The sequence below is a fragment of the Saccostrea cucullata genome, unplaced genomic scaffold, assembly GCF_032062105.1.
Source record: "Saccostrea cucullata isolate Sc308-1 unplaced genomic scaffold, CSIRO_AGI_Scuc_v1 ctg17662, whole genome shotgun sequence".
Lineage (NCBI taxonomy): Eukaryota > Metazoa > Mollusca > Bivalvia > Ostreida > Ostreidae > Saccostrea > Saccostrea cuccullata.
The window spans coordinates 1-10,856 of NW_026929822.1; the positions used below are offsets into that span (position 1 = coordinate 1).

A 10,856-nucleotide genomic window follows, 5' to 3' on the forward strand; every position below is an offset into this window, starting at 1 on the left:
CAAACACAACGCTGTCAACAACTGGCATCCTCTTGTAAACCATAACTATCTACGTATATACATGAAGTATTAATTTATAATTCCTTTATATCATGAAACCTAATACATTTACATGTAGATGGGGAAAAACTTACCTTTAAAATGAGACGATTGGGGTATTTTTGATTTCCTCCATATTGTGAAACCTAATATACATTGTACATGTATTAAGCGGTAGGTAAAATATCTAATAATTGAAAACAGACGATTATACTCCGCTGATTACCCGCTGTGACCTTGTGGCTTAACCTCTTTGTATTGTTCTGGGGAAGGAAAAAAAAGTTTTATTTTTGAATTTATTTTTGAAAAATGAAAAGGGGGTGGAATTACATGTGCAATAATAATATTATGAAAACAGAAAGCAAGTAACTTATTTACTAAAATCTAAAATGAACATTACAACATTGTCTTATTTTCAATCATTTTTTCTTCTGATTATTATGAATATAATTAATTGAGAAAAAAAAAGAATACATGAAAACTGAAAAAAAATAAGTATCCATGTTTTACTTATTCGTTGTTCTTTTTTAAATTTTTTTTTTAAATCAACCAGAAAGTTTTTATACTATTTTTACAGAATTATTGTCTTTTATACACTAACTTGAACATTTCACACAAAAATTATTTATAGATCATTATTACTTCAATGTTCGTCAATCAACTATGTCTGCTCTTTTTGTAAATTATTTATAATGGCTAGCCGTCGTGTACAAGATGGATTACTTGGCAATCTTATGTATAAGCACAAGACATGTACTTTTGAAAATTTGAAGGGTCATGGCTACATTTAATATCAAGGAAAGGTCTTAGTTTACATTAAACGTTTGATTCTAACAGAAATTTAAAATTTTCCCATGCCTGCCTGCTGACACAGTTCAAGCTTTTAAATCAATTTGAGCTGCAACTTTGATGTCGAAATTTTTTGTTGCAAAATTGTAAAGAACTATTTCAATGAAAAAAAAAAAAACTTAATAAACTTCTAATAAACTTTTTTAATGTTTTTCAAATGGATTATGCATCATTGATAAAACCAATTTTTCATTGCTTTGCTATGAACATAGTGGGTGTATTTTATTTATTTCCTTCATTAATTATCACAAATTTTGATGAAACATAAGGCACAGGTTAAAAATTAATAGGAATATATTTTCTAATTGTTTTATATAGGGATTATCATCCGAGTCTATAAACCGCACTGTCATTTCTTTGTCTATGTCCTTTCTATAAACGCCCTCAGGATATGCTAAATTACTTTACTTATGACTTGACTTCCCTCATGATGCATAAATGACATATCGCTGACAACTCGAAACAACGGACATGTTTTTTTCTGTAACGCCGAAATAGATTTTGTTGTTGACCCTTTAAGAAATGGCGGATTTAAGTAAATCGGACATTTTCACTCATTGTATCTTGTATTAGAAGTGACAGGATTTCTTCTTCATCTGCTGGGATTTTGTACCCTACTGGCGATCTCTCCATTTTAAATACACAGAGGATGTTATAAAAGACATTGATATAGTGATCCAAGGTTTTGACGGGGGGATTGGAGGAGGTGTGTCAATGGAATTTGTTCTGATATCAACATTGTTGGAAGAGGTAACCGAAACTTTTTAACCCCCCCCCCCTTTTCCAAACTGAAACAGAAATCTATTAAATAAAAAACGAACTTAAGAACTTTTTATTACATGTAATATAAAGGGCCTTGTTTTGTCATGCAGTTCAACAAGGAACTTGATTTACTAAATAATTCGTTTTTTTTAACTCAGTATTACATGTAACTGTTTTAACAAATTCTTTTCGAATTTCTTTTTTTTTTTACTTAATTTCCACAAGTTTCAGTATTAATCCCCTTTGTCTATTGTAGATTGGCTACAAGTTGTGAGGGTTTTTGAGATTATTGCCCTTGGAGCATCTCTATTCGCCACATTTCTTGTCATTCTGAATCTTTCTGTGTCCAGATTCTCTGACAGCAAAAGAATTTATTTTTTTGGGGCTGTTGTCTTGCTTTGTTACAGGTAAGAGATGTTTCATAGAATAATCAATTAGAAGTTATTATATTAATAGATTAATTTGATTAAACGAAGAAAAGTAAAGGGTGAGAATAATAAAGAACATGTTACAATTATTTAGCGCAGAAGGTGGGGGTGGGGCTTAGTGCTTTTAAGACGGAGTAAATTTATTTAAAAAATTAAATTTTGTGTTAAAAAGTTAATAATATAATTATATTCTTGCTTTAAACGTTTCTCATAATATTTTGGAATTTTTCAAAAATTAATTTTCAGCTGGAAGCATTCTTTCCCAATTGTATACGGGCATCCCCAGAGAAGGAATCACTTGGTCCTATGGATGTGTTGTGATTGCAGGAATATTTTTCATGGCTGGGGAGTGCTGATGCTGACAAATTACTTTACAATGCGTTCCAAAAAATAATTGTGCTTATCTATCCTCTTATTTATCTTGACAGTTTACATTTAGCTTATTAACTTTTTAAAAATAACAGACAGACACTGTGCTAATATAAATAAATTCATGTAATTCTTTTTAAACACAATTTTCATTTTTTTTTTTTTTGAATAGTTATTTTTTATGTTACTATATACAAGGTTTAAATTTTTCATTTTAATCAAAATGTTTGAAAAATAAATAAAAATGAATAAAACATTATTTTTCTGGGGATTTATTTTTATTTCAATTTATCTTTAAGTTGAGTTTACATTTTTTTACTGTTGTACAGTGTACACGTACAAATTTTAAACCGAGAGTCTAAAAATGATTGTTAACAGTATATTGGGGACATCAGTTAAGTTAAACATCTAACGTTTTTCCCCTTTTTGTAAACATGCTTTGTAAATTGGTTATTGATGTTCCATTCTGAAAAGATAAAGCATGATAAAACTGTAATGTATCAAAGGGGAGCAATACAACCAGAACCTTAAGCTTCTAAAATGTCATGACTCAAGGCTAAGTTTAAAAGTTTTGAGAATAAAATTGTTCGATTTACAACAACTTTTTAGTAAGTCATTTACATGTATAACATTCAACTTTTTTTTTAATTGCCTCGGGATCGATGAACATAAAATACGCAAACCACAACAGCCGGAAATTTCTACGAATCTGTGTTGTGAAATGTAAAGCTAGACATGGGAAAAAAAAGCGTTAGATTAAGGAAATTGAAGGTTAATTTTTGGGGAAACATCTTTTGCTTCATATTATGTTGTGTTCACGCACTATCAAGCTGTCTTTCTCCTGAATCTGTCCTGAAACTGCACATTCAACTTGTATTGTTGCTCTCGTGACTAACAGTTGTGAAATTGATAATCAAATTTATGACAATTCCCAATTTTCTGACCTTAAACAGTTATTGATACGTAAAGATTTAGGAATTCTAGTGGGGTATATTGACATAAATAGTAAGTGGCCCGAGGGAAAAAATTTCACGGTAAAGGGGTAGAGGCAGGAAAAATTGTCTTATTTAAGAAAGTCCCAAAGGATGAACATGTCTACTGCCATCTCCATCTCAAAAGGGTTTGGTCCCGCTTATTTTTAATGGTGTGAATGGACTGACAACTCAAAGACTTTGTCAATGATGGATGTCATACCTACATGTCACCAACGGGGGGTTTCTATTGAGGGGCTACAAAAAGAGGAAATCCACAGAACAAGATTTTATGTTCAAAATTTTTAGCGTGCAATCAAAAGATGTGTTTCAACCAGTGAATCAGAATTGTAAAGTTATAGATCAACCCTGTTCATCAGACAATCATAATTTTCATGTTCACAACAATAAACCTAAAATTCCAGAGTGCGAGAAATAGATTTTCCTTCCAAGGATGACTTTTTCCATAATTATGTAAAAATATCAAAGCCAGTGATATTCAAAAATGTTTTAAGAGACTGGCCAGTTTTTACAAAGTGGACAAACAGATATTTCCGAGATAAATTTGGGAAAAATGATGTCCATATCAAGTTGACACCCTTGGGTGAATACGAAGGAGTTGAGCCACGATATATTTGGGGAAAAAACGAAAATTTTAGATTCCCAAATCAAGAAGCAGGCCCTTTCCTACTTAGTAGTTGTTAGACCGGCCACTAAGAACATGAATTTCTCAAATTTCATGGATATGTTTAAAGGGGATCCAATGGGACTATTAATGATATGTCGGCATATCGGGGTATTCCTCCATTCCCGATCACCTGCCAAATAGAGGAGGATATAAAGAAGATTTACTATTAAAGGGCTCCTAAAGAGAAAACATTAAAATATGGCTAAGTGATGGAAGAACTTTGGGAAAACTGCATTTTGATCAATTTGACAATCTACTTTGCCAGGTACAGTAAGTTAAACGATATTACAAAGATGTTCACATTCAAAATATTTAGTTGTCATATTTCGAAGAAGTTTAGAAAATGCTATTGTGTAATTTATTTATAAACCAATTAACATTTGTATAACATCAATGTGGTATCTCATCCTTTTCAGATAAGTGGAAAAAAGCAGGTGATTTTGTTTGATCCTCACAACAATCATCAGATGTACGAGGGACACATTCCAGAGGCAATCCTGTCCTACGATCAGACCTCCAAAACATTCCACCGTCGCCATCTACTGGAAAGCACGTCCATGGTTATGTCCCCTGTTGACATCCAGAATCCAGATTATTCTGTAAATATATTTAGCAAAAAAAATCTATAAACTTAATTAAATTCCTCTGGGATTGAAAAATTGATTTTTATTTAGTGTCAAAATAAAAGGTACTTTATACTTCTGATATTTGATTGTAGACAGTGAAAGATATTGTCAGAATGTTAATGTTCTAGCGCTGATAACGGCAGCTTGCACTGAGAAAGATTCTGGATTGTTAAGGCTGCGGGGTTAATAATGTTTGTAAAGCGCTTTGAGTAGCATTTATGCTAGAAAAGCGCTATATAAAACAATCATTATTATTATTATTTTTAAACTTAGACATTTTTTCTAAAATTTAGAAAAAATGCCTATTTGATAATAAGCTTTGATTTTCCTTTGACAGAGGTTTCCACTGTTTGGGGAAAATTACCCCAAACTGCACAATAGAAGAAGGGGCATTCTGTACATGCCTTCATTTTGGTGGCATGAAGTCCAGTCCTTTCCCAACAAAACAGCAGGAAGAAACCTTGCCATCAACTTTTGGTAGGTTATTTTCTTTCAAAAATTTTTACAATAATTAATGTTATAGGCAGGATTACTTTGATAATAAAAGTACATGTAACTTCTCTGAATTTTCTTCTTTTGGTAATTCTGTAGACTAACCATCTACTGCCTTTATCTTTCCAATGATGATCTGACCACCTAGAGGAAATTGTAAAAGAATGCAATACACCAAGCCATATGATTGATACCTGTCAGTTGCTTTGCTTTTTTATGCCCATCTGCAGAAATTTCAAGGATTACATGTATATTCTATATGCATTTTGTGTTCATCTGTTGGTCTAGCTGTTACTACTGGGTATTTTTTTTAGCTCAATTACTTTTTTAGAATTCACATTTATTCAAATGATTTGCCAGTCTTCCTTTAATAAAGGAAAGGTGATTAGAAATAGGGCCAGTCACCAGTAAGGGCACATTTTGTTAAATCTCTGCAATTACAGTGTATCTTGGTAGTATTGAAAAAAGTGGTCAGAATTATTCTCAGCTCCAATGTTTTGTAAGAACCATGACCACCTGATTTTTCCCTTAGCTTGATTCCAGATTGATTAAAATAGTAATTTTTTTTTGTAACTCCAAATGCATTTGTTATACCCCATGGAACAATTTGCGTGAGGTATAATGTTTTTGACCCGTCTGTAGGGTAGTAGTAGTCAGTCCGTCAGTCCTTAGTTTTTTTCACGCAACTCATAAACCGCTGCACAGAATTTTGTCAGACTTTTCAGATATTTAGAACACAATGTGTAGATGTGCATATTACCAGAAAATTTTGATTCCTTTATTTTTTCCGGGGAAATTTTTGCACTTTTTAACATAGGTTTTTTGGGCCCTACCTTGAATATAGAGATGAACGTTTGTAGCGCAACTCCTCATAAACCACTCACAGAATTTTGTCAAACTTAGCAGATATTTAGGGTACAATGTGTAGATGTGCATTTTACCAGGAAATTCCATTTTTTATTTTTTGGGAATTTCCACACTCTTCAACTTTGGTTTTTGGCCATACCTTGAATATAGAGATGAACAGTTTGTCAGCGTAACTCCTCAAACCACTGCACAGAATTTGTCAAACTTTAGTTTAGGAAACAATATGTGGTGATTTGGAAATTCCAATTTTTTTTTTAGGAATTTCCACACTAAAAACTTAGATTTTTTGGCCATATCTTGAATATAGAGATGAACAGTTTGTCAGCGCAACACTTCTTAAACTGCATCACAGAATCAAACTTTGCAGATATTTAGGACACAATGTGTAGATGTGCATATTACCAGGAAATTCCCAAATTTCCCTTTTTTTTTTCCGAGAATTTCCGCACTTTTCAACTTAGATTTTTGGGGATATCTTAAATATAGAGATGAACAGTTTGTCAGCGCAACTCCTCATAAACCGTACAGAATTTCATCAAACTTTAGAATTTAGGGCACAATGTGTAGATGTGCATATTACCGAGAAATTCCAATTCCTTTATTTTTTGGGATTTTCAGCACTTTGAGTTTTGGGGGGGCATGGGGTATGTGAGCTTGCTCACTTTTCTTTCATTATTTTCAAAAATTTGCTCTGTTTATCATCAGAGATTTTTGTGTAACTAACTAACCAATTGCTATCTGTTTTGGTCAATGTTGTCCGTCACAACAATAAAGAAATAGTGAACATTGGGTGGAGCCTGCAAACAAACTTCTAAAGAAGCAACATTATAATTTGATAAAATTATATGGGAGCTACATGTACCTTGTATCAACCAAAAAAAAAAAACAAACAAAAACAAAAACAAAAACAAAAAAGAAACAAAAACAGAGTTCACACATACATTGTGACACTAGAGTGACCTTTTCCATCTGTGGGCCTTTAATAGAGAAATATGAAGGTAGCTGATATGATCATAAATCAAAATAGAAAGCTAGCTTGAGGTACCAGTTAAACTTTTGAAAATCACTTATTTAATTTGAGAAGTTTATATATGAAATTGAGCATTTGAAAAATATCGATATTTCTTTGATCGAGAAAAGTAGCCATGTATTTTGTTTTTTTACAGGTATGATCCATTTCTAGTGAGAGAATTCCCTTGCCCAGAATGTCAGCTTGATGTAAACCCACAATACAGACATTTATTATGATATACATGTACTAGTATTAGAATTACATTTAATTGTCTCAGATATCTCAATCTTCATTTTTAAATAAATTGATTATTTTTTATTATTTATCAATTGTTTTAAGTGTTTAAATATCTAATTGATCTTGAGAGTAGGATTTAATATAATGCAGTAGCTTTATTTTCAGTTTCTCTGAGAATGTACACATTCAATAACAGGTGTGCTAAATTCACAGTAGACTCTCTGATCTTTTCTGGCTAAACAGGAACTTGTCCATATTTTAAATAAAAATCAGTAAAAAGTCAATAATCAGGACCTTACCTTGTATTCAAAAACAATTTGGAATTGCTTAACTGAATTTATGCAGAAGTTTACCTTGGTTCCAAATGATACGTAGATTCGAAAAATTGCCATTCGTTGAGGACACATTTAAATTATTGTGTCTATTGTATCTCATTCCGTATGTGTATGCATTATCAGGATGTTTCTCGCTAGATTTTGTTCTAAGGCGAGCAAGGACTTCATGCATAGTCGCTTTTGTGACTGATGGGTGCACTGTTGTTGAACACGATCCATCTAAAGAGTATAAACAATTTCAATATATAAGAAACTTATTGCTTAGCAATAAACATGGAATCTTGGTTGGATTTATTGATATAAATGATGCCTGGCCCGACGGAAGTGAAGTTACTGGAAAACATGATGTTGCTATTAATATTGGGGATATAGTGTTGTTCGAAAAAATTACCAAGGACAGAACGGAAATATACCCAACTGCGCAACCTCAAAGTATCGCTCCACTTGTTCTTAGAAATGTATACAACATTGAAGAGTTGATACAATTTATAAATCAGGGTTGCAATACGTATCTTCATGCTACTGGTGGTCTGTCCAAACAAGGTCTTTACAGGGAGGAAATTCTGCAATCAAAGTTTTACGTTAAAAGTGTTTCAAATGTTCAGTCTAAAGATGTGTTTTTGCAAAAGTGTTCTGAAAATGACAACTTCTGTTATTCAGATCGTAATTTGCATGTTCATGGTGTCCCCAAACTTCCCGAGTGCGAAAGAATTCAACTTCCAACACGTGATGATTTCTTTCACAAATATTTGAAAAAGTCAAAGCCTGTTATTTTCAAAGAAGTTTTAAAAGACTGGCCAGCATTTACAAAATGGTCAAACAAATATCTGAGAGAAAAATACGGCGGACAAGAAATCATGTTCCAACTTACACCACAGGGTGAATTTGAAAGAATCGAACCTATAAATATTTGGGAGAATTACCAAAAATTTAAATTTCCTCGATCATGCGCAGATCAGATTCTTACTCCTGATCTAGTGATGGTACGACCCGCTACTGAAAGCAAAAATCTGTCGGTCTTTATGGACATTTTGGATGGAATTTCTAATGGGTCTATTGTAAATATGTCTGCATATTTAGAATACGCTTCCATTCCCAGATATCTGCCAGAACTGGAAAAAGACATTCAAGAAGAGGTTCTCTTTAAGGGTCTCCTAGAAAGGGAGATGCTGAACATTTGGCTTAGCGACGAAGAACTCTTGGAAAATTGCATTTTGATCCATATGATAATTTTCTTTGCCAGGTAAAATGAGTATATTCTTAAAAAAAAATAAAGATTCTTTTTTATGATAAATAAATAATGAATGAGAATTTTAATACAATATCTAAAGTATTAATTTATTATTCATTAGTACATGTATTTATGGAAAAGTGAGAAAACCTTTATTACTTAATTAGAATAATTGTAGACTTTACTATTTGTAGATAAGTGGAGGAAAGCAAGTTATATTATTCGATCCACACAACAACCATCAATTATATGAGGGTCACATTCAGGAAGCTAGCATGTCGTATAATTTTACGTCGAAGTCATTTCAAAGACGATATTTGCTAGACAATACGGTGCAAGCATTTTCTCCCGTTGACATCATGAACCCTAATTATACAGTGAGTATACATGTATGATGCATGCTTGGAACAAATGCGTAATTTCGTATTGAGTTAATATTCAAAGACACTTAGATGGCAGTTCAACGAGCAATTTGGATATTTATTATTTTCATTAATGTTCGAGGTATTTTATGCAAATTTATGTTGTTTTTGTGAAAGAGCCACTAACAAAATTTACATGCATATTGTTAATGATGTGAAAAAGAAGTTCATGTATAAATAATTTACAGGTGATATGTTTAAAATAATTCACGTACGTTTAGGGAAAGGGATTAATAGAAGTGTTGCCAGTTCCTAAGCTGAGAATTCAAAGACAATAAAATATACTTCAATCTATGTTCGAATCAATCAAATCAAAGCTAAGTGAACAAGTTCGTTGGTTATTTACAAAATAGACACGTCCTTGGACTATCTCAAAAGAGAAGTCATGTTTTTAGGGTACTTTTCCTGTCTGTTATATGAATTTTGACTTGCAAAAACAAAAGATTAGATTGCAATTCTTGACTAATAACTTTTATATTTTGAAAACTGTTCCATTAATCTTTTGGCAGAGATTTCCATTGTTCGGAGAAACCTACCCCCTGAACTGTACTCTAGAGGAAGGGGATGTTCTATACCTGCCCTCCTTTTGGTGGCATGAAGTTCAGTCCTTTCCTAACATCACTGCGGGAAGGAATCTAGCAATCAACTTCTGGTAATAAATTCATATTTCGAAAGACTTTATTAGCTCACCTGAGCCGAAGGCTCAAGTGAGCTTTTCTGATCAAAATTTGTCCGTTGTCTGGCGTTGTCGTAGTCGTTGTCGTTGTCGTTCGTAAACTTTTCACATTTTCATCTTCTTATCAAGAACCACTGGGCCAATTTTAACCAAACTTGGCACAAAGTATCCTTTGGTAAAGGGGAATCAAGTTTGTTCAAATAAGGGCCACACCCTTTTCCAAGGGGAGATAAATTTGAATTAGAGAAAAATTAATGGCATTTTTAAAAAAATCTTCTTCTAAGAAACCCTGGGCCAGGAAAGGTGAAACTCTGTGGAATCATTCAGGTAGTGTAATTAAATTTGTTCAAATATACCCCCGGGGGTAGGGTGGGGCCAAAATGCGAAATCAAATTTTACATAGGAATATATAGGAAAAATCTTTAAAAATCTTCTTCTCAAGAACCACTGGGCCAGGAAAGATGAAACTCAGGTGGATTCATCCTCAGGTAATGTAGATTCAAGTTTGTTCAAATCATGACCCCCGGGGGAAGGGTGGGGCCAAAAAGGCCACCCCGTTTTACATAGGAATATATAGGAAAAATCTTTAAAAAACTTTTCTAAGAACCACTGGGCCAGGAAAGGTGCAACTCATGTGAAAAATCCTAGGTAGTGTAGATTCAAATTTTTTCAAACATACCTTTGGGGGAAGGTGGGGCCAAAAGGCCACCCCAAATTTTACATAGGAATATATAGGAAAAATCTTTAAAAATCTTCTTTCAAGAACCACTGGGCCAGGAAAGGTGAAATTCATGTGGAATCATCCCCCGGTAGTGTAGATTCAAGTTTGTTCAAATTATGACCCCTGGGGCT

The 10,856-nt window shown here is 33.0% G+C and overlaps 3 pseudogenes; all 3 read left to right on the forward strand.

Moving 5' to 3' along the window:
- The first annotated feature begins 1,171 nt into the window (after window positions 1-1,171).
- LOC134282260 (uncharacterized) lies at window positions 1,172-2,472 on the forward strand (annotated as a pseudogene).
- Window positions 2,473-3,182: 710 nt separating this feature from the next.
- Window positions 3,183-7,426, forward strand: LOC134282262 (uncharacterized; annotated as a pseudogene).
- A 275-nt stretch (window positions 7,427-7,701) lies between these two features.
- Window positions 7,702-9,984, forward strand: LOC134282261 (jmjC domain-containing protein E-like; annotated as a pseudogene).
- Window positions 9,985-10,856: the final 872 nt, after the last annotated feature.